The sequence below is a fragment of the Podarcis melisellensis genome (assembly GCF_964234715.1).
Source record: "Podarcis melisellensis genome assembly, chromosome: 3".
Taxonomy (NCBI): domain Eukaryota; kingdom Metazoa; phylum Chordata; class Lepidosauria; order Squamata; family Lacertidae; genus Podarcis; species Podarcis melisellensis.
Window position 1 is genome coordinate 35,474,491 of NC_138530.1, and position 25,351 is coordinate 35,499,841.

The 25,351-nt window shown below is 42.3% G+C and overlaps 1 protein-coding gene across 4 annotated transcripts in view; it reads left to right on the plus strand.

The window, feature by feature from the left end:
* The window catches only part of LRFN2 (leucine rich repeat and fibronectin type III domain containing 2), a 242,481-nt gene that overhangs the window by 124,791 nt on the left and 92,339 nt on the right, over positions 1-25,351 (plus strand). Inside the window, exon 2 of one of the 4 annotated variants that reach the window (XM_081903949.1) lies at positions 14,631-14,712. The exons of the other annotated variants lie outside the window; for them this stretch is intronic. The gene's annotated coding sequence lies outside the window, so the exon portion shown is untranslated. The remainder of the gene's footprint in view (positions 1-14,630; positions 14,713-25,351) is intronic. 4 annotated transcript variants of the gene reach the window in all.

A 25,351-nucleotide genomic window follows, 5' to 3' on the forward strand; every position in this document is an offset into this window, starting at 1 on the left:
GGTTAAACGAGCACAAGAATCTCTCTTAGTGGCTCGTTGCATTAAAGATAACGAAATGTAAATAAAAGTAAATGTGAACACAGTAGAGTGTTGTGAAACGACAAATGTTTATTGTAATTTATGTGGTAGGGCATTTCCTCCACACAGAAAATGGGGGCAGGGGGGGATAAAGGGCAGGGCAGAACAAGATATTCCGCTGCCTGAGGCAGGCCACTCTGCTGTCCTGCATGCTGCCTCCATTTACTGGCTTCTTCCTTCTTGTGTTTCCCTCTCCCACCCAGGGCCGTCTTACACATAGGCGCTAGGGGTGTGGGGCACCCAGGCACCAGGCTCTTGGGGCGCCACGCTGAGAGTCCAGGGCCCAAGAGTTGAGTCCGGGGAAGAGCCCACCCATCAGTTGGAGCACCGTAGCAGGCTCTTCTGCTGTGGGAGGCTCTGAGCCGCGAGTTCGGGGGCAACTGAGCCAGCAAGATGCTGAGGTGGCTAGCCGGCTCTGCCCTCTTGCACGCTTGGGCCTGGGCAACCTGGGGGGGGGGCACTGGGTGGATCTTTGCATCCCAGCACCGCATATGCTTAAGACAGCCCTTCTCCCACCCCCACACTCCACACGACATAACCTTTTGTTATTGATTGCAAAGAGAACTTACGGTTCTTTTGTAAAGGATGCTGGACAAGATGGGTGTTTGCTTTGATCTTGCAAGGCTCTTTTTATGCTCTTGCTGCAACTCTGTCCAGTTATGTGTAAGTATACTTCTATTCAGAAGTCTCATTGAGTTGATGCTAAGGTAAATGGGTATAAGATGGGTATAGGACTGCATGATTTTATTGCATATCTTTCCCCTAAATACCTGGCTTTCTCGCCTCTTCCTCTGTTTTCTCCCTTGGGTCAAATAATAGATGATGATTGCTTCTACCTCCAGTATTCTGCCAACACTAAGCACATCAATAGTGCTAGGCAATAAAAATATTTTATCTATCCATCTATCTCTATTCATCTTTTTCCATGGTAGCTTTTTAGTCCTGGGAATCATGCACAGGATTATTCTGTTTAATTCAATGAATATTATGTCACTTGTTTTCAAATTTGTTGTTTGCTGAGTTATTGAGATAGGTCAGGCTATGAGTCTAAATAAATTCACCCTTGTCATATTTATTAATGGGGAGTGGAGAAAGCTTTTTGTGGCAGGTACCTTGCAGGGTAATTGTTTTTCCCATTCCTCGTCCTTGTTAGTCAGACAATGCTATCTCCTTCAGAGTTTGCAAGATGCTACCCAGAAGTGCTGCCTTTGAAATCCTGCACATGAAAATAAAATCCATGCTCTTTTTTAAAATGTCTGTTTACTTCCTATCAAAGGGCTGTCTTATGGTTTTAAAGCACCAGATGGTGTCCATCAAAAAAGAAAGGACGAGGAGCATATTCAGATTATTTCACTATGTTGAAGGAGATGTAAAGTGAGAGATTCTGCAGAGCTTGGAATATCACACTTTGGGCCAGTCTAGCTACTGCCTTCCTTATGGTGCAGAAAAGAAAACATGTTTTTCATGCTTCAGTGATGTGGTTTGAGAAGCGTTTTTTAAAAACAAAGAAACAAAAAACCTTCTCTGTGCAGTTTGATGATGCGGTTATCATATGTGTTTTAAACTGTGCACAGATGGGGAACCTCAGGCTGAGGAGCCAAATATGGCTCTTCCGGCCTCTATCAGGCCCTCAAGACTAGGCCACACCCCATTCTCCATTCCACAGGCCACACCCCTCACTGGTCCTTTGCTTGGCTGCAGTGTTCCATCCTATTGTCTCTTGCTTGCTTGGATGAGGAAGTGAGTGTCTGGAAACCCCTGTCCTTGGCATAGCTTGGAAGCTGTAGAAAGGTAAACATCACATCCATTGCTCTGCCTATCTCCCCCCCCCCCCCCTTGTCTGCCTCCCGCCTATAAGGAACTGTGGCCCTTATCAGAAAATAAACCCCTTGGCATAAAGGAATGTGGTGCTAGCTGTGCAACAGGTTCCCCACCCAGTCTTAGAGAGGAATAGTCTGGTAATTGTGGTGGCATTTGAAGGAGCTCCTTGCCCTGTGTCAGATAGACTTGAATTTGACAAGAGTACAAATCAGTAGTTAAATGGCATCATTCTCCTGCCCCCAAATATTTTCTGTTGAATTGAAAAGTGCCCCCTTTTGGTGGTGGTTAGGAATTGCTTACAACAAGTTTGCCTGATCAGTTCTATTGCCCAGCTGTGCTCTCTGGGATGAATGAAATGTTAGAGGAGGGGTAGTACCCCTGGTGTGGATACTTTATACTCCTTCTAGGGTAGTTTGTCCATCTTTGGTCCCAACCCTGCACTCAGCTCTCACCTGTAGCTCCTAGAAGCTGTTAGCATGTGACAGCAGCCACCCCCTGGGAATTGCTTTGGCTGGCTGGCCAAACCAGTTGAGGGTAGTCAGTGGGTCTCAAATTCTCAGTGTATTAGGGGCTTCCCCTGCATGTGAAGACAGATTCTGGCAAGTTGAGTGGATGAGACCAGTAGTGGGTCCAACGGTCAGGAAGGCAGCTTCTGCATGTGCTGTAGATGTAAGTGAGGGGCAGATGGGGCTCGTCAACCTGGGAAAGTAGCCCATCTAGGAGAAGGAAAGTTCTGATCTTAAACCTTTGCTTCCTTGCAGTGTATCTCCAGGAGAATAAAAGGCTAAGGAGTAAACACTACACAAATCCCAAAGGAGTCCCTAAGACAGTTGGATGGCACCTTGTATGCCTCCTTATCTCAATCCTGCAGTGAGGCTGAGAGGAGGGGTCTTGTAGTCTGGGCAGCCCAGGATCTCAATATGTACTGCCCAGACTTTTACCCCAGGGAGGTCACTTTGGTGCTGCTAATGCAGCCCTTTGACCACCCCTGGAGGTGCACTCCATTGTCTCTCAAGACAGACGGATGCCAACAACATAGTTCTCTATCTTAAATGACATCACTTTCCTTGAATGACATCATCATGTAACCAACTCTATGTGTTGTGATGTCATCAGCCTCTTCATTGCATGGTCCATGAATGTCTAGATTCATCCATGCAATAATCCAGGCAGTATTGTCCTCGCTCAAATGGCTTTTTGTTTGTTTGTTTTTACAAATACAGCTTAATCTGGAAGCTCCTTTGGATGCCTATTTTTAGCCATGAGTGAGGTAGTAATGATTTAAGTAAATAAAACTGCCCAGGCCTGGCTTAGGGAGGTCAGTGGTGAATCTTCCTCCTTTTTTTTGCCTGCCAGAGAATTGGAGGGCAGTGAACTAGCTCTTGCCTTGCTTGTTTGACTAATTAAAATTCTGAACTACACACCTGTAAAGAGCAGCAAGGAACCTGACAGAGAGATGCCACTGCTTGAGTTGCTAAGAAATGGGCTAAGCCTATAGCAGCTTCCAATGATAAAAAGTTTATACAGATTCATACTAGTAGTAAAAACAGGAACAATAAACTTGCAAGCCCTGGGGAATAAACTCATCCTCCTGGTGCCAAAAGTGACAACAAAGTGTCAAAGTGTGCCTGGGAAAAGCACTCCTCCCTTGGGGTGCCACTACTGAAAAGGCTTTGCCTCTGAATCTCTCTTGGATATGGGCTTCTGATGCAGCTCCTTAGGAAAAGGACGATTTCATAGCCAGCAGATAGCTATTTCCCAACTTGTATAGGTAAAACCAACAACATGTTGCAACACATTCTAAAATGAATTGGAAATCCATGCAGGGTTGATGTTTCGAGTGTCTCTGCCAAAAATGTTGGTGCAGCATAAAGAAAGCAGTACCGTATTTTTCCATCTATAAGACGTCCCCGTGTATAAGACGCCCCCTATTTGGGGGGACTCAGATTTAGGAAAATGGGGGGAGATATATCCATGTATAAGACACCCCCTAATCTTTTACATTATTTTTTAGGGAGGGGACCTAGTCTTATACACAGAAAAATATGGTAATTCTGGTCTATGGTATGAATGTGTGTGGCTCACAGACCACTGTTCTTTTGCCTACCCCCTCCCCACCATGCATATTTACCTTCCTTTGTGATTCATTTATTATGGTACTTGCTGACGACTGCAGCTTCCTTCTGTGCTTCCTTTCCTTCCACTGCCCCAATTCCATTTGCTACATAATGCCACTGTTTAAGGCCAGGAAGGCTGTTTAATGAGGAGGTAATCTGCTGCCTTCAACAGGAAGCAACAAATTACTCAGCCTTACCATTTACCCAGCCAGCAAACAGAGTTTCAAATAAAATAGCACTGCACTTTGCCCTAAATAACTTTTTTTAAAAACCACCTGCCCAGATATTTATCATTCTGCTACTCAGCTGACCCTGTGTTGTTTTGAGAAAGGAGATATCTCATTCCGAGCATAACTTATTACAAACAGTGTCAGCATCACATTTAGAGTGTCGCTGCGAAGGGAAAAGTGGCAGCTGGAAATGGCAATGTGACTTTCCATATTTATTTCTCCCTGTGACTTCCAGAGCAATTTTGCTCCATGGGTATATAAGTCACCGGATGATACTTCCCCGTGTGCACACACTTTCTGGCACCTCTGCAAGCTCAGCTGTGGTGAGGGAGATCATGCTGGGCTCTCTTTGCCCTTTAGTTCAACTCTAGTAAAGGCAAAAAAACGCAAATTTAATATCTGCAGCTGGATTTTAGCTGACAGTTTTCATTGTTAAAAAAAAAAAGGCAAATCCAGATTCCTACTTATTTTTCTGTCTCTGCACACTCAACGGGAGGAAAATAAAAAAGGCAAATCCAGATTCCTACTTATTTTTCTGTCTCTGCACACTCAACGGGAGGAAAATATTTCTGTGTAGGTCAGCCAAAGGCAGTACTTGGATGGAGCGAACTCGGGGAGATATGCAGAGAATGCATGTATAATACAGCACTTTCTCGAGCACTTTCTCTTTTTTATGTTGTTTAAAGTAATTAAATCAAGAGAGCTTTCATCGGCACTGCTGTAGGTGCCACTTTGTTTCAGTTGCTGAGATGTAAATGGGCTCCTTGAGTAGGTAGCCTGTGCGTCTAGGTTTTGAATTGCAGTCAGGTAGGCAGCGTTTCGAGAATAATGACATCAGCACTCTGAAGTATGTGATCAATGTGACCTGCATTGCTGGAGAATCTAAGCCCCCTCGCTGAATGTGGAATGACGTGCTGATCCAGCGAGCAGCCCTGTTATGGAGGGAACCGGAACCACATTTTACAGACTGGGTATATCAATGCAGCGGACGTGGCTGGCGCTGTGGTCTAAACCACTGAGCCTAGGGCTTGCCGATCAAAAGGTCGACGGTTCGAATCCCCACGACGGGGTGAGCTCCCTTTGCTCTGTCCCAGCTCCTGCCATCCTAGCAGTTCGAAAGCACTCTAAAAAAGGTGCAAGTAGATTAATAGGTACCGCTCCAGCAGGAAGGTAAGTGGCGTTTCTGTGCACTGCTCTGGTGTCGGTGTTCCGTTGCACCAGAAGCAGCTTAGTCATGCTGGCCACATGACCTGGAAAAAACTTTCTGAGGACAAACACCGGCTCCCTCGGCCTGTAAAGTGAGATGAGCACCTCAACCCCAGAGTCGTTCGCTACTGGACTTAACTATCAGGGGTTCCTTTTTATATCAATGCAGAGAGAGCAGTGCTTCTCCCCAGTTTGCTTTTGAGCTTCCTGATCTCATGGAACCCCAAATTCGTACTATTTATCTACAACATCACAATCCACATAGTGAATTAGCAAGACTGGCAGAGTTCTAGGAGCAACTGCAAAAGGGATGTCTGCCATCTAATCAATACCCCTAACTGCTGTTTGCCAGCTGCAGAGTTTGGTTGCTGGTTTTTGTGACAAGCAGTTGAAATTCCCAAAGGGCATCTCCTTATGTGTTGTTCAGATCATGGGATGCAGAGCAGTACATCAGCATAATATTTTGTCATTTTGGCAGATAGTTGAAAGTGATGAAAAGTGGGTCTTAATTTAAGATACCCATGCATATGAAACAGATTAGTTGCACAGCTCTTCTTATATTGATATCTGAAAATAAATGTATATTAAGGCTCCCTATTAAATCACATATAAGTTGGGATGGGGAAATCTACCAATTTTGTTTTCTCGTTTTTCCAGTCTTATATTCAGCCCTCCACGTTTACATATCAGTTTGTAATTCCTTTATTATTTTTTTAAAAGGTCCTAATGAAAATTCACCTGCACTTTAGTATTAATTTCTCCCAGCAAACAGATTTATCTTTGCGCTTTTGCCTAATATACATATTTCCCAAAATATACAAAAGAAAGCGTCTCTCTAGAATGGCGGTGCTCCCAATTAAGTCTTACCCCCCCCCCCCCCGTCCCTATTAATCTGCATCAATCCTACGTTTTATAATCTGAGCTTGTACCCTCTGTGCTTTCTGTTCTAACACTCTCTGAGCTCTCTGTGTCTTTGGGGAAGGGGGGTTGAATGCTGTCCAGAGATTGCGAATCTGTTAACCCTCTCTCTTCTAGTGTTTCTTCTGCTAGCTGTTTCCCATCCAGTATTTCCCAGCTTCTGCCTTCTGAACTATGCCCCTCCGCAAACCACTGTTCTAACTCTATACTGTCCTCCTACTCCTGGGAAGATTCAGGATTGGGGGGTGGGCAGTGGCCCCCAACATTCCTCCTCAGTGCAGTCTCCCTCAGTACAGTCCATAACTAATTTATGCAAACTTGACCAAGAATGGAAACAGAATGACCCATATATCCCTAGCCTAGGCCTACGTTTATAGTTTTGATTTCGTTGACAGATATACACTTGAGAACTCCAGGTATAGGGTGGAATAACAACAACAACAACAACAACACACCCAAGTCACAGTATGCCTCAGCATTTTATCACTATTCTAATTAGCTGGATGTACTCATCGTCATTTTATAGACTTTCATGTGAAGTACGGAACAATTCCAATTATTTTATCCTGACAGAAATCGAGGTCTCTCTTGGTTGCTCACTCTGTTATTAGTACTCATCAGGGCTATAAGTCCTTTCCTTTCGTTGCAGGACAGAAGGGATATAAGACTATGAGATATATCACATGAAATGCTAGCCTTCAAAGACTACATTTGGTTTGACCACCTTACTGCAGCTTTCTGATTTGTAGAAATAACAGCCTCTGTAATTTCAGGAGCAATACAAAATGCGCTAGCAGTAGATGTTTTTCTCCATCACTCCTAGAGCCATGAGCTGTGGATGGTTAACTCAATCACCAAGGAATGAGGTTATCATAAATAGTAGCAGTGAGATTTTATGACTCTAAAATATTTCTAAAATGACTTTCACCCATTACATTCAGGAGTAAATGGAATACAGAAAGGTGTGGCGTAAGAGCTTTCTTGACACTCATGCACAAAATGAGACAGATCCTTTTTCTCTGCTACTCAGTTGCAGATGCCCAATTCACACTTTCTAAAACAATACATGAACCGAAACAAAGCCATCCTTCAAAATCTGCAATGCAGTTCTCCAGCCAAACCATCTGTGGGAAAAATACATATGCTGCGGCGGGAAATGCATAAAAATGCACATAACAGTGGATATAATTTACCCAAAAAAATGCAATATACTTGGCAGAATTGCATCTAAACATGTATATTAGGAAATCCGCACTAAAATGCTCGTGAATTTTCATGAGGATTTTAAAATAAATTAAAAACCCACAAAGTGCTGTGGTAATGTGCAGAACTAAACTAAAGATTAGAAAAAAGAGAGAAATTGACAGAAACTGAAATCTACGGATTTGCCAGCCCCTATTTGCAGAGGGCACACTCATCAAATCCAGCACCAAACATTCACCTAAGTTATATGATTACCATGGGAAAATGTTAGAAGTTACAATCTATTAATTTTAAATATAAAGGTAAAGGTAAAGGGACCCCTGACCATTAGGTCCAGTCGTGGCCGACTCTGGGGTTGCGGCGTTCATCTCGCTTGATTGGCTGACGTACAGCTGGCGTACAGCTTCTGGGTCATGTGGCCAGCATGACTAAGCCGCTTCTGGCGAATCAGAGCAGTGCACGGAAACACCGTTTACCTTCCTGCCAGAGCGGTACCTATTTATCTACTTGTACTTTGACGTGCTTTCGAACTGCTAGGTTGGCAGGAGCAGGGACTGAGCAATGGGAGCTCACCCCGTCACAGGGATTCGAACCGCCGACCTTCTGATTGGTAAGTCCTAGGCTCTGTGGTTTAACCCACAGCGCCACCCACGTCCCTAAAAATTTTTTGGAATATACATCATAGCAAAACAAGAACAACAAGAAGCAGAAGCTCTTTTTAGAACATTTTGGTTCCAGTTTTTTCACCAGTTGCATGACCATCTTATGATAATTTCTCCTACCTAGTCCATATTTCCAGGTCTTTCTGTTTAAGTAGTTATTTTGGTCAAAGCAAAAAAAAAATCCTTCCAGTAGCACCTTAAAGACCAACTAAGTTAGTTCTTGGTATGAGCTTTCGTGTGCATGCACACTTCTTCAGATAAACTGAAACAGAAGTCACCAGACCCTTCTATATAGTGAGAAGGTGGGGAGGGGTATTACTCAGAAGGGTGGTGGGAATAGGTGATTGGCAGATAGCTGTGATGAGCCTGTTGACGACTCTTAACGACTGCAATAGGTCTTACAGGAAAAAACAAGGGGTGAGAAGGTGAAAAATGGCTTTGTCGTGTATAATGAGATAAGAATCCAATGTCTTTGTTCAGACCAGGTCTCTCCATGGTTTTAAGTTTGGTAATAAGTTGCAATTCAGCAGCTTCTCTTTCCAGTCTATTTCTGCATGCACACGAAAGCTCATACCAAGAACTAACTTAGTTGGTCTTTAAGGTGCTACTGGAAGGATTTTTGTTTTGTTTTGACTATGGCAGACCAACACGGCTACCTATCTGTAACTAGTTATTTTGGACTTCAGTAGAGTGACTGAATACATGTTATAACAACCCCGCATGTGATTGTGTACTAAGCAAGTGAGTTTAAGTCTGGTAAAGGACAGACTTCTTGGTGTACTGGAAATGGATTTGGGGAGGAATGAAGAATAAGAGAGAAAAGAGCATACACAGGCATCAAATCTCGGCACAGATTTAAGCATGCTTATGCTACCTGAAGTCCATGGGGTTTTGTGTGCTTTATATTGGACTATGGCAAGAGTGTGTCCACAGCTGCCACAGCTGGAGACAACAATGCTTCCGAATACCAGTTGCTGGAAGGCACAGGAGGGAAGAGTGCTCTTGTGCTTGGCCCCTGTTTACAGGTTTCTGACAGGCATCTGGAGGGCCACTGTGAGAATAGGTTGCCGTTAGTCTGATCCAGCAGTCTCTTCTTATGCTCTTATGTGTCTGTATACGTCGCAAAAGCACACATCATTACATCTTTGGGTACATAATCTTAAACATCAGGCATTTTCAGCACCGCAGTCAGGAATCTAAAATAGTAGCTGCTCCTATGCACATTTTGTAAACAGTCTGAGGTAGAAAATGGCATCCTCTCTGGAACCTTCTGACCAACCCAACCCACTTCATTTCACTTAATAGCTGGCCCAGCGCAGGTAGAGTGGAGCTAGAGAGGAGGAGAAATGACTGAGCTGTCATTTCATGTGTCTATCATGAGAAATCCAGTAAAAATCAACAAATGTAAACACTTAGTTCAGGCCAAGATACTGTCCAAAATGGTACTACTTCCTGCAGTTGCATTGCTAATCAGCCCTATAGATGACATTCATTTTCTATTTCGTTTTGTGTTCTTGGCATTGACTAGGTTCCCAAGGTGATGTAGCCCCCCCCCCAAAAAAAAATCCTGTACAATAGAAACCTTCCATTGCCATAGCTGTCAACTTTTCCCTTTTTCAAAGGGAAATTCCCTTATTCCAAATAATATTCCTCGCAATAAAAGGGAAAAGTTGACAGCTACGTTCATTGCATATTAACTTTTCTGTCCCTCCCAAGATATCTTAGCAGTGTCTTTCAGAGTGACTTTACACGCTCCCAGGAATGTAACATTCCTATTTTCACATTGCAACAGCAATTCAATGACTAGAAGCACGACGCACTTGCATACCTGGTGTATGCAGATCCTTTATTGTTATGCCCAGTATCATGTCATCTCACTACAAAGGCTGAAAGTGAGAAGCTTGAGTGAGAGACTCTTTTCAGCAGAGGTTGAGCTGACAACAGATTTCACAACTTTTTTTCATTTCTGCCATGAAGGGTTTTCTCTAGACTGACTAGTGGAGATACCTACATAATGCATAAGTGCTGAACTTTCTAGAGCCAGTGTCGGCATGCATTGAAAAAACTTTTGTGCAAGCAATTGAGAAAAGGGAAAAACATCTTTTGTCAGAGTCAGGCTGGAGGAAATGCACACATATGCAGAAGGGTTTTTATTTATTTTTTGGAAACTCAGTGAATAGCCGAGACACTCTGAATTTTCTATAGATAGCCATGGGGTAGAGTAGCAGACTTATCCATGGAAATAAAGAAACAAAAGCTATACATCCTTATGTGCCGTATTTTATAGGAATGGCTGTTGAATCTGATTAACTTGGCATGAAAGAAAATGAGGAAAGCTGTAGTAAATCCTGGGTTTCTGTGCTAAAACATTTCAGATAGGAAAGGGTATGATCATATTTGCTTAATTGTTTTTTAACAAGGCATGTACAATGAAATTAATAAATCAAATGGAAACTTACCTTCTTCAAAATATTTATTTTCTCTTTTTTACATTTTCCTTTAAAGTAGTTTATAAAATAGGTTGGTTGATAACTAACAGTCATATTCTTAGTAGAGCCACTGAAATCAATGGGTAAGTCCATTCATTTCAATGGATCCACTCTGAGTATGACTTATATTGGACTTCATCTGCTCTTTTAACTGTTGCAGGTAGGTGATGCTATTGGTGAGAGTATAGCAGCAGAGGTTGGGAATAAATCTTGTAGAACTACAACTTGCAAATCTTAAAAATTGATTATTTGTAACAAAAACATGTTCAAATGAAATGCCTGGTGTCATCATCATCATCATAAATTTTATTTATACCCTGCCCTCCCCAGCCAAGACCAGGCTCAGGGTGGCTAACATCAGGTATAAGAACAATTAAAATACAACTTAAAAACAGGATTAAAATACAACTTAAAATGCAGCTCTCATTTCAGTGGAAGCCCAGATCAAAAACTGTTTGTGGGGAGAAAACATCAAATCTTCATCTAGGCCAACTATCCAGACTGGTCCTACGTGGGCCAGAAAAAAAGCCAGGGAAGTCCCCAAATAGGGGTTCCATCACAGAAGGAAAAGGAAATAGGGGGAGGGGATCAGGCTGATTCAAGCCAAAGGCCAGGCGGAACAACTTTGTCATACAGGCCCTGCGGAAAGAAATCAGATCCCGCAGGGCCCTTCTCATGAGACAGAGCGTTCCACCAGGCCGGAGCCAGAGTTGAAAGGCCCTGGCCCTGGTTGAGGCTAATCTGACTTCCTTAGGGCCCAGGACCTTTAGAGTGTTGCTATTTATTGACCTTAAGGTCCTTCGCGGAGCATACCAGGAGAGGTGATCCCGTAGGTATGAGGGTCCTAGGCCGCAAAGGGCTTTAAAGGTCAAAGCCAGCACCTTAAACCTGACCCTGTACTCCACCGGGAGCGAGTGCAGCTGGAAAAGCACTGGATGAATGTGGTCCCACGGCGAGGACCCTGTAAGGAGCCTCGCTGCAGCATTCTTTACTCGCTGGAGTTTCTGGGACAACTTCAAGGGCAGCCCCGCATAGAGCGAGTCACAGTAATCAAACCTGGAGTTGACCATCACATGGATCACTGTGGCCAGATCAGGGTGGGAAAGGGATGCAGGAATACCTAAACTGGTGTCCTCAAGTCAGTTTTGGATTTGAACTCCCATCATCCCTGGCCATTGGCCATGATTGCTGGAGCAGCTGGAATCTGGAGTTCAACAAGAACTGGGAGGCATCACAATGGCTATGCCTGTCCCAATGGCTTCAGAGAACATGAAGCTCCTTTATATTGACCATTAGTCCACTAAGCAGAAAAAGAAAAAAAAGGTCTGCTCTAGTTTGCTGCAACTTTCTAGGATCTCACGCAAAGGTCTTTTCCAGCTTTGGTATCTGATATCAATGTATTCATTGAAAATGCTGCAGACCGAACAGGGGTCTTTTCACTTCCAAAGCACATCGTTTGTGACTGTGTTACACCCCTTCTGGGCTCTTCATGTGAGCAACATGCACGTGCTTTCAAACATGACAAAATAGCTCATAAACTCATTTGTTTTAAAATGAATCAACTCTTAACTGTCCGCTTCTCATTTCCTGATATGCCAGAAAACTGGCAATCATGAGCAATCAATCAGTCTTCTTCGCCAAAGGTAATGGCGGGGGTGGGAAGAAGATTTAATTTCAATCTCATGAGCTTCCTAGTGGTACTCCCAAGTAGATACGAAAGTCCAGACTGCTGTCATGCTGTACTCATTTCTCCGTGTCACAGCTTAATAGTCACTTTGCTGTACGGTGGTAACTCAGGTTACAAACTTAATTTGTTCTGGAGGTCCGTTCTTAACCTGAGGCGCGCTTTCGCTAATGGGGCCTCCCACTGCCGCCGTGCCGCCACCACACAATTTCTGTTCTCATCCTGGGGCAAAGTTCTCAACCCGAGGTACTACTTCCAGGTTAGCAGAGTTTGTAACCTGAAGCTTTTGTAACCTGAGGTACCACTGTAGTTTCCTTAAATAAATAAATAACAGCTCCTAAGTATACATGACATATCTCCTTTAGCATGCCAGCTTTTAGCTTTGGGTATTTATCTAGACAGTCATATACAACTGCATTTCAGTCTTTCAACTAGGCACAGATGTTTGAAAATCGTTCAGAAGAACGGTAAATGTTGGGATGAGGTCTGCATTTCTTTTCTTATTCATTGCCACAAGTTCTCTCTATTATGACAGATTTCAAATATATCCAAGGGCCAAGTCACATGACCAAGAGTCAATGCACATGACATATTGAAATTGTTGTGTTGATAAGTAAGGGTAGATTAATGGATCTGTCTATATCAGGTCCATGTAAGTTTTGCATGTGCTCATACATCTGTATTACCCAGTTTCCACATCAGTCTGTGGGGTATGTGGATGTGTGTGGGTGTGTGTGGGTGTGTGTGAGTGTGTGGGTGAGAGAGAGAGAGAGAGAAACTGCTTTATAAACCACTTTGAGGTTTGTTTGTTTTATAATCAAGCAGTTACAAATTTTATGAAATAAAATCAATTATATGTGTGTTTATTATCATACCATTTTGTGCCAAAATATATTCAAAAATACATACAGTGGTACCTCAGGTTACATATGCTTCAGGTTACATACGCTTCAGGTTACACACTCCGCTAACCCAGAAATAGTGCTTCAGGTTAAGAACTTTGCTTCAGGATAAGAACAGAAATCGGGCTCCGGTGGTGCGGTGGCAGTAGGGGGGCCCCATTACCTAAAGTGGTGCTTCGGGTTAAGAACAGTTTTAGGTTAAGAAGGGACCTCCGGAATGAATTAAGTACTTAACCCAAGGTACCACTGAATTTAAATACAAATAGGCCTTTAAATATGTATTTTTTTTAATAAAAAAAAAAACTTTGGACATATTTTGACACAGCAATCACATTCAGGGGCACATTGCCTTTAGCAGTGGATATAGAACACAGTCATCATGTCCAGCATCCATCAGTGACCAACTATGGAAAAACCACAAGCAGAAGAAGAGGGCAACATCCCTCTCCCCCTGTTGTCCTCCAGGAACTGGTATGGAGGTTGCATTTAGCCAATGACTAGCAGCCATTGATAGTCTTTTCCTCCAGTAATTCATCTAAGCCTTCCATGTCCGTGGCCATCACTGCCACCTGTATGAGCAAGTTTCAAAGTTTAACTATGTGCTGCATGAATAAGTACTTCCTTCTTTCTGTTCTGAATCTTCTAACATTAAGTTTCAAGAGTTCATGGATTTTTTTAAAAAAATGATTAATATTTTATTGTGTTTTTAATATTCTGTTGGTGGCCACCCAGAGTGGCTGGGGCAACCCAGTCAGATGGGCAACATATTTTTAATAATAATAATAATAATAATAATAATAATAATAATAATAATAATAATTTTTCACAAGTTCTAGTGTTATGAGAGAGAGAAACCTTTCTCTGTCCACTTTCTCTATGCCATGCAGACTTTTATACTTTTATAGACTTCTGTCATGTTGCCTCTTACTTCCCTTTTCTCTAATCTAAAAAATCCCAAATTCTTCAACCTTTCCTCACAGGAGAACCTATTCTCCTCTTGGCCTAGATCTATGCCCTTTCTCTCTCATCAGTGTATAAAGAAGATTCATTCAAAGCAAACTAAGCTGCCCTTGTGTCTCTTCTTTAGATGTTCTCTCGCCTCATACATCTGATTCCATCTGTCTTTTTAATTATTACACTGAGGGAAACCGTGAACAGGTTTTTAAATGTTCATGCTTTGTTGCATAAATTGTACATCCTGCATACTAGTAAATAACATCTCGCATTATTGTCTGATAAATAAAACATTTTTAAGCTATATGATTTTGGCCCCTAGAGAGGAGTAACAAGCTGCTTTAATATTTACTATCTTCTTTTCAGGCCTTCTTCAGAATTAGATTTGGAAGAATTTATGAACGTAAACACTGTGAAAACCACGCACCATGTCCATTGTGCTAACTTGGTAGCTATCTGTCTCTTTATCTCTCCATAGTCCATCAAGTTTATTTAGGGCGACGTGTAAGAAGGTCTTGTCTTTGTTGCATACAAAGTGCAGATTTAATATTATGACAGACAATAATTTCTATTGGAAAGAAATTGAATCATCTTCATATTTGACATTAAGGAACATAGTGTTTGCTACAAGCCAAGCAATGCATGAGATTCCAGGGGTCTTGGCCTTGTTTTTTTGTGGAAATGAAGGAGCAGCAGAGACTTCAGTGACTTAAAGTTTATTCACATATATACAACCTGAGTGTAGGTGGAGGGAGTGCAGAAGTTACAGCATTGCCATCTCTAGAGGGTTTCTCCCTGTCGCTCTCATGGCTTCACAGCCAGCTTGAATCTAGAGCATCCAGACATGTTCTCCAGTCTTTGGGTTGCCAGCTCTTCAGCCAGCAGCCAAGATGGTTGTGGCCTTTCTTCTCCTCCTTTCCAGCAAACCCTTGCTCCAAGCAACTCCTCCCATCCACCTGCTATCCCACCTGACAGGCATATTTTTCCTCTCAGCACATCCTGCCCCCTTCCTGTCACCTCAGCAACCCCTATTTTGCCCAGACGCAAAACACTTTCTTTGACGTGTATTTGCTGGACTTTTGTTTCATAACGGCCTACATTCAACCAGCCCAGTCAGGCTGGTTTGCATGAGCTACACCCGGGAGAACTGCTGCAGACTGTAATTTCCCTTCAGTATATAAAATATTAACTAGAATCTGACATTCATTAATTTCTTGGGTTATGGGGGGGCCTCCCCCCAAAAATCTGTCTGAGTCAGATCATTGGTCCATCTTGCCCAGTATTGTCTACAGCAGGAGTAGATCTGGCTAGATCCTGGCCCCCCTCAAACTCAGGGGCTGTTTTGTTTGCCAGCATGATGGGTTATCTTCGATTTCCTTAGTATTTTGATATTTTTGCTTTTCTTTTTCTTTGTTTCTGGTTTTTGTTTTTGTGACTCTTGCTGGTTACTGGGTGATTCATATCTGCTGGTTCGGGTAAGTTGTTCATTTGGTCAGTGTCATTTGGCTCTGTGCCTCTTTCCTGAGGTGTAAAATTTTCCACTAGAGTTAGAAGTAGCCCATTTGTTATCATTAGAATTTTTTTCATGCTGGAGAGGTCTGTGCATATCAAGTGGAACTGGTCCTAAACATAACCGTCTCCTCTGTTTGAGTACATTTGGAAGTAACCAGTTGACTTTGAAAGTTTTTTTCCAAGCTAAGAAGGTGGCCTCTGGGTCGTTATATCAGTTTATATCAGTATATCAGTATATATCTTGTTGGGTAGGCTTGTTGGGTAGTTAATATTTTCGGAATCTTGTCGGAGCACTTTAAGATGAGTTGACCAATCCAGAACAGTGGAAGGAGGAGGAATGGACTCATCTAGAATTGACTCATTCAGCTCCCTCTTACTCTCCTCCTTTGGGGGGCTGTTTTGACAGGTGAGCAGGGCACAAGGAGACCCATTTCCCCTTTGTGGCAACCTGCACTACAAAGGAAAAACTGAGCCAAGCCAAGCATGGCTTGACATGAGACTCAAAACTTTCCGTAGAGGGTGGCTGCACTGTTGAGCTCCTTGACAGTGTGGTGTGGTGGTTAGAGTGTCAGTCTAGGTCCTGGGAGAGCATGTATAAATGCCGACTCAACTATGAAGTTCACTGGCTGACCTTGGGCCAGTCACAGCCTTTAGCACAGCCAATCCCAGGTGACTTGCTCTTACCATCTGTCTGCTGATTGGCAGTGGTAGCAAACCTCCCTTGCTGATACCCAATCAAGAGCACACTTTAAGGATGCCAGCTGTGCACCGGCAGCCATGTCTCTACTTGGCCCTCACCTGATGTCACATTTGATGAGGCAAGTGAGCCTAGCTTTGTGGAAACAGCCTCATGGGAGCTGTGCTGAGCTAAATAGCCCCTCCCTAAATAGTCCCCCCTAAAGAGCCCAGAAGGGATGCAGGTGGCACTGTGGTCTAAACCACAGAGCCTAGTGCTTGCTGATCAGAAAGTCGGCAGTTTGAATCCCCTTGACGGGGTGAGCTCCCGTTGCTCAGTCCCTGCTCCTGCCAACCTAGCAGTTCGAAAGCACGTCAAAGTGCAAGTAGATAAATAGGTACCGCTCTGGTGGGAAGGTAAACAGAATTTCTGTGCGCTGCTCTGTTTCGCCAGAAGTGGCTTAGTCATGCTGGCCACATGAGCGCTGCAACCCCCGAGTCGTCTGCGACTGGACCTAATGGTCAGGGGTCCCTTTATCTTTAAAGAGCCCAGAGGTTCCCCATGCCTCGCTTACAGGGACTGACATTAGTTATCCAGGGTGTCAAAGAGGGTGCCAGACAACCCCAGACTGATCTGGAGATGACAGGAATTGACCCTGGATTTTTTTGGCATGCAAAAAACATTAGCACCGAGCCATGGTCCTTCCCAAGCAAGTGAGATGGCTTGTATTTGATCATATGTAGGCCACTGAAGAAGAATCTTCCTTGCAGGCAAGTTCCTTTGTATGGAAGAAACAGGCTAATGGATGAATAATATATTTACCTCAACAGATTGATAATGAGGAAATCAAATCCTTCCAGGTAATGCGGCAGAAAATCAGTCAATCCCTGTTTCCTGGCAGTCACTGCTGCCTATTCAAACCTAATGCTTCCTGGCTTTAGTGATGCTGGAGGAACTAATTCTCTAGGGGAAATTTAATTTGTATCTGTTTATACTATTTATGATGTTTTTTGTCTTTCAAATGAGAATATCAACCATGTCACTATAGTGCAAAGGTGAAGTGGAGGTCATGCATGAGGATTGCAAGCAACCACTATCCTGTTTAGTAGAGAAAGAGGGTTGAAGAGTTTCTTCTCTCTCCCAGATCCATAATACTAGAACTCAGGGAGATCCGATGAAGCTGATTTGTTGGAAGAGTCGAGGGAGACAAAAGGAAATACTTATACACACGGTACATTGTTCAGTTACGTAATTCGCTCCCACAAGAGGTATGGGTAGTCACCAACATGGATGGCTTTAAAATAAAATACTAGCCATGATTGTAATGTTGTGGCTCCACAGTCAGAGGCAGCATGCTTCTGAATACCAGTTGCTGAGAATTACAAGTGGGGAGAAAGCCGATTCATGCAGTTGCCACAGGCTTCTAGTTGGCCATTGTGAGAACAGAATGCTGTTCTATATGGATCTTTGGACTGATCCAGAATGTCAGCATCGCCCTTGAGCCAGTACCACCAACTGGACTCATCCACTTCAGCCCCGACTGGGCTAGGTGAGCTGGGTAGCACTTCCAGAGACCACCTTCTGGACAGGAACAGGTCAGAGTGCTGTGGACTCACAGCTTAGAGTTGTGAGCACCGGATTCACTCCAACAAGAAGACAGTCGTCGCACAGCAGAGTACAGCAGAGTATAGCAGAATATAAACGACTCAGAGAGCAGCTCTGTAGAATATCTTCTTTATTCTGTCTACAACTATTATACAACTATATACAGAGCTTAATGAGGTCTAAGCATAAATGAATGCTGCACTACACTGAGTGTCTGCAGCTGCTCTTAGCAGCAACCTTATCTATACACACGATCTCTAACACTCAGTCTCACTCTCTCCGACACACTGACTGACTGACTGACTGATGTGGTGCTGGAGCAGAATAAGTAGAGAGCAGAACACTGCTCCTCCTCTCTGGAGAATCAGCAGACTCATCAGGAGATTCTTGGATATGGGAGGGGTGAAATCTCCTCACAGAAGGCTCCTCTTTATGTTGCTTACAATTTCCCATCTACTATTTTTATGCATTCCAAGTTCCAGAAGCTGCTATGCACTTGGGCATATCCCTGTATTCTTTCTCCATGTTTTCCTATGACAAACGCAGGGGGAGAGAGGGAAGTGGGAAGAGCTTCATTTCAGTGATAGGAAGCTGCTTACCTATCTTAGGAGGGTCAATTGTCCACAGGTTCCTTCTCATTGGCACTTGTCTGTTTAATGATGCCACCCGGAGAAAGAATGGATTGGATCTAGACTTAGTCAACTGCAATTAGTCCCCCTTGAAATCAGCAGCATTGAAGTTGAATTGCAACTAATGTTATACATTGATTTCGGTGGGACGTAAGTGCAGCTAACTTCATCTGGATCTGTCCCAGTGTCCCTTTTCTTTTTGGATTCTATCAGTATAGCCCATAACTCAGGGAAAAGAGAAGCTAAAAGATAGCAAATACAAAATTAACCCAAGAATGCGCTGCCTGCCAACCCAATGTCAACATAATTGGACAACAGAATCAATTTTTCAGAGACAGCAACTTCTTTTGACAAAGTGGCGTTCAAAGCAAGTATTGGCTAGTCCCTTAAAATATCCTTTCCTGTCAGAGCTTAATTATCATGACATTGAGGGGAAAGATACATATGTATTGCAGAAGAGCCTAGGGATGAACAGATCAGCCTATTTGCGGTCTGTGTCAATTTCACATGTATTCATTCATATCTATTTCATTTTGTTTCCATGTTAATCTGTGATTTTTTAAAAAAAGTTTGCACACAAATGTACATTTAAATAGCTATTTTATCCCAGTCGATGCATTTCTAGATGTATTTTATTCTACCACACTCATTTTAAAACACATTTTGGTACATTTTTTCCCCAGCTGATTACTGTATTATAAAATTCAGAGAGCTGCAGAATCCAAAGGATGTTTGCATAATAATGTGGGAGGTGCTGATCTGGTCAGTTCAGGGAAATTGAATTCCTCAAGCATCCCTAGAATAGATCTCTAAAATGATTAATATGAATCTTCATGAAGGCATATGCTAGAACTGCCCTCAGTTTTATTCCTAAGACATTGAAGAAACGATGCTTGCGTAAGTGGTCTGTGGACATGATCAGGTGCAAGATATTGCAGGGGGTAGGAAGGAATGAGATAGGTTTTAGGTTATGTTATGCCTTTAATGGGTTGTGTTGTATTCTGGATTATGTTATGTTTTGTGGATTATGTCTGAGTGGGATGAGAGTGTTGGAGATACGTGCAAATGTGTGTGTGAACCCGGTCTTTGGGTGTTTGATTTTCGTTGTTGTGTATACTGTGTATATACGGACAATGACAATAAATTTATCTTATCTTATATTTGAATTTTCTGGTGCTAGCTGGTAAGCAAAAATAGCTAGCAGTGACTCTTTATTCCTTTGAGCTGTTCACTAGCCTAAGTGCTGAAAACAGAAGCATAACATTACATTGTTATTGACCAGAAACAAACTAAATAACTTGGGGGGGGGGGGTTCTTAGAATTTCCAACCAAGGCCAGGTAAGAGGCTGCACAATATTGTGTGTGTGGAAATTTTAATACAGTGCCATTATACCTTTCTCCTAAATAAATAAATAAATGCACAAATGCAATGCTGTGGAGGCTTTTTCTTCGCAAGAACAGCCATGGCATCTCTGCAGTCAACGTCATGGCCCACAGCATTAGAAACAGGTGGCTGACTCTTTGAGGATGCCTTGAAGAAAGACTGAATCTAGGCTTTCCCCCATTTAGCACATTGCCGTCTGCTTCTCACAGTGTGGCGACTATGGGAATCTTGGCATCCTATGGCCTTCTGAAGCTTATTATTCTTGACAGACAGCGTTTTGATTGGGGAGCCAAGCCAAGCCAATGTGCCCATTGGAGAGGAGAGGAATTAAAGACAGGGAGATGTGGTGCTCCGTCTTTGATGAGACATCAGAAATAATTGAGATACGAACAGAGCCAGCCCAAGAGATTTTGGCACCTGAGGCAGACCCTAAAATGGCGCCCTACTTCTCATCAAGGAAGAAAGGGTGAGGGAAGATGTACACCAGGAACAAAGGAGGAAAAGTTTGATTTCATTCATATTTCAACGCAAGCCTACCTAACTGTAAGAAATCAATCTTTTAGTGTGGCAGCATCCACACTCTGGAACTCCCTGTCTATTGGCATCAGGCAGGTGCCTTCCCTTCACTCTTTTCAGCACCTGCTAAAAACATTTTTGTTTAGGCAAGCCTACCCAGACATGTGGAACGCTGCTGGATGTTCTAAACAGGTTTTTAGTTTATTGTTGAGTTTAATTATTTCCTGAATGTTTCAAGCAGTTGTTTTTAACAGAGAATTTCATTGTTCTATTCTTTGGCATGCTTTTTCATGATCACAATGAACAAAAGCAACCCAAGTGTCAATGGATATATAGTACAGAAATAAGAATAGATCAAGAGAAAAACAAGAAATCAGAAATATTTTTATCTCCCTAGCTTCTTTAACGCTCACAAGTGTATTCAATAAACTTTTTATCATTATTTTAAATAAAAAACCTTTTGCTTCCAAACTGCTTTAATGAAAGACAAAGGAAGCATTTAGAAAAATATAAATTTGGGGATCCATTTCCCTTTTAGTGTGCTTGAAAAGTTTTTGTAATTATGAAAAATGTGAAATAGCAAGTAGTTATGACAAAAAAGTGAGACAGCAGGCAAAACAAGCATATGTGTGCATTCTCAGTATGTGTATGCGTTCTACATTTAAAACTGCTTTTACAGTGAAGATATAGATAGAAACATACAACCAAGGGACCTGTACCCCCTTGAGAAATTCCGCTCACCTATTCACACACACACACACACACACACACAAACACACTTGTTGTTGATAAGTCATTTAGTCGTGTCCGACTCTTCGTGACCCCATGGACCAGAGCACGCCAGGCACTCCTGTCTTCCATTGCCTCCCCCAGTTTGGTCAAACTCATGTTAGTAGCTTCAAGAACACTATCCAACCATCTCATCCTCTGTCGTCACCTTCGCCTTGTGCCCTCCATCTTTCCCAACATCTGGGTCTTTTCCAGGGAGTCTTCTCTTCTCATGAGGTGGTCAAAGTATTGGAGCCTCAGCTTCAGGATCTGTCCTTCCAGTGAGCACTCAGGGCTGATTTCCTTAAGAATGGAGAGGTTTGCTCTTCTTGCAGTCCATGGGACTCTCCAGAGTCTCCTCCAGCACCATAATTCAAAAGCATCAATTCTTCGGCGATCAGCCTTCTTTATGGTCCACACCCCCCCTCCAAATTCCATAGATGTTTTGTCCATGTGTGAAAGAACAAATTCACTTTTAACCTTGCTTTACAATACCACAACAAACAAAGACCCCTCCCAAGAAATTTCAGGCTTCCTAAAACATTTTAACTGCACTCAAAATGCTTCAGATGCTTTGCTCTTCCGGGAAGAGGTCAGATGACGCTGTACTGTCAGAACCTGATTTTGGGGACTTCACAAATCATAGTGTGGGGCTGTTTGGAAGTCCTTTAGTAAACAGCCCCATGCTGTTCTTGGAACCTCTGAAAACCAGGTGGTTTTCAGAGGTTCAAAGAGCAGCATGGGGATGCCTGCAGAAGGGCTTTCAAGTACAGTGGCACCTCCGGTTACATATGCTTCAGGTTACATACGCTTCAGGTTACAGACTCCGCTAACCCAGAAATAGTACCGGTACCTCGGGTTAAGAACTTCAGGATGAGAACAGAAATTGTCCTCCGGTGGTGCGGTTGCAGCAGGAGGCCCCATTAGCTAAAGTGGTGCTTCAGGTTAAGAACAGTTTCAGGTTAAGAACGGACCTCCGGAATAAATTAAGTACTTAATTAGTACTTAATTAGAATTAAGTACCACTGTAGTTTGAATCTTTGGTTCCCCCTCTAGGAGTTAGTGGATACTCAACATCTATCAGCAGAACTCACCTTTCTCCATCAAAGGAACAATCGGGAGCTCACCTGAAGTTCCAGTTGTTGCTTTGAAGTCACAGCATTACCTGCCATAGTTTACAGGTCTCCCACTACTGTGGTACAGATTGCATGACTGCCATGTAACTCCTCACAAACACCTGGGTAAAGAGATGTGTCTTCAACCACTGGTAGAAGGTCAACAACTTGGAAGGGAAGCCTGTGGATTGAGCATCCACCCTGATTTCCTTGCGCAAAACTTCGATGGAAGTTAGGCTAAGTCTAGTCTTTACTGTGGATGCATTCTGATTTCTTTTTTAAAAAAAAGATATTTATTGAGATTTTAAAGGTTATACAGAAAAAGAAAAAAAAGAATTGCAAAAACAAAACACAAACAGAAAAAATAACAGATATAAAAAAGACAAAATACAAAACTAAAAACTATTTAAAAACAAATAAAGTTTTGTTCCCTTATTTTCTTATAACTTACTTCCCCGACTTCCTCATACCTCCCCTTTCTGTATTCCAATTTCTAATTATTAATTCAGCAAATCCTCTCCCTTAATTTTCATTTAATTTTTAACCTTTCTTTTCTTTTTACTTAATCATTACAGCTGAAAACCACTTAATTTCTAAACCAACATCATTCTAACATTCATTAATTTTGCAATATTTCCTAAGATAGTCCTTAAATTTCTTCCAATCTTCTTCCGCCGTCTCTCTTCCCTGGTCTCGGATTCTGCCAGTCCCATGTAGTCTATCACCTTCATCTGCCATTCTTCCAAGGTGGGTAGATCTTGTGTCTTCCAATACTTTGCGATGAGTATTCTTGCTGCTGTTGTAGCATACATAAAGAATGTTCTATCCTTCTTTGGCACCAATTGGCCAACCATGCCCAGGAGAAAGGCCTCTGGTTTCTTCAGGAAGGTATATTTAAATACCTTTTTCATTTCATTATATATCATTTCCCAGAAAGCCTTAATCCTTGGGCACGTCCACCAAAGGTGAAAGAATGTACCTTCATTTTCTTTGCATTTCCAACATTTATTATCAGACAAGTGGTAATTTTTTGCAAGCTTGACTGGGGTCATGTACCACCTATAAATCATTTTCATAATATTTTCTCTTAGGGCATTACATGCTGTAAATTTCATACCGGTGGTCCACAACTGTTCCCAGTCAGCAAACATAATGTTATGACCAATATCTTGTGCCCACTTGATCATGGCTGATTTAACCGTTTCATCCTGCGTATTCCATTTCAACAGCAAGTTATACATTTTTGACAAGTTCTTAATTTTGGGTTCTAACAATTCTGTTTCCAATTTTGATTTTTCCACCTGGAAGCCAATTTTCTTGTCCAACTTGTAAGCCTCCATTATTTGATAATAATGAAGCCGGTCTCGCACTTTATCTTTTAATTTCTCAAAACTCTGCAATTTCAGTTTATCCCCTTCTTGTTCCAGAATTTCCCAATATTTCGGCCATTTGGACTCCATATTAAGTCTTTTCACAGCCTTTGCCTCCATTGGCAACAACCACCTTGGAGTTTTATTTTCCAACAAGTCTTTATATTTAATCCAAACATTGTACAATGCTTTCCTGACAGTATGATTTTTAAAAGCTTTATGAGCTTTAACCTTGTCATACCACAAATATGCATGCCACCCAAAAATATTGTTAAAACCTTCTAAATCCAAAATGTCTGTATTCTCAAGAAGCAGCCAGTCTTTCAACCAGCAGAAAGCTGCTGATTCATAATAAAGTTTAAAATCTGGCAGGGCAAATCCCCCCTTTCCTTTGCATCAGTTAAAATCATTCTGATTTCTGTGCAACAGTAAGCGTTCACCATATATTCATCCTGATTTGCTTGTGGGCTGTTTATATGTATTCCTGCTAATGATTGCTTCATCACACACATTTCAGTGCATTTCCCTGTCACCCTTCTTACTATAAAAATGCATTTACTTGCTTTTCAAAAAGATGGATTTGGAGTAGTAGAAATAATAATAATAATAATAATAATAATAATTATTATTATTATTATTATTATTATTATTATTATTATTATTTTATGTTGCCCATCTGACTGGGTTGCCCCAGGAACTCTGGTCGGCTCTCGACAAAATATTAAAAACATAGTAAAAACATCAGCTATTAAAAACTTCCCTGAACAGGGCTGCTTTCAGGTGTCTTCTAAAAGTCAAATAGTTGTTACTCTGCTTGGCATCTGATGGGAAGATGTTCCATCGAGTGGATGCCACTACCAAGAAGGCTCTCTGCCTGGTTCCCTGTAGCTTCACATCTCGCAATGAAGGAGCCACCTGAAGGCCCTCAGCGCTGGACCTCAGTGTCCAGGCTGGAGCATTTGCTGGGCAACAGAGCACACTCACTCACTTTAATTGTGCAAACTTAAATTTATTGTATGTGCTTGTACCCATCCTGCAAAATTGTAGCAAGTCTGGAGGCACCCCTAGTGAGCTTTACAGTTTCAAGTTTCCCCAGCCTCACACTCTGGCCATTACATCATATTGGCTCCTGTGTTTTTCCCCTTCAGAAAGCCAACCTACCCTCTATCCAGCTCTGCTGAACTCCACATGCACTTGTCATAGCCATTATTTTTTAAGGAGACTTTACGTAAGAAAGATGACCTTTTTTAGATTGGCAAACAACAGAGCTTGCTTTCAAATGCCTCGGTCGTGCCTTCCATCGCCTCGGTGCATATGGCAGAAACACCCACATTAAGAGAAGGATGTGGCAGCTGAGCTGAGAAAATGTAGATGCTGCAAATGTTGGAATCAGCACATTTGTGTGTGTGTGTGTGTTTTATAAATAAAATGACTTTATGGTGCCTCTGGTCCCCTCACGCTTTCCAAAAGTGTTGCAGAGGGAAGGTGAGAGAGGCTCTTTAATTGCTTTCT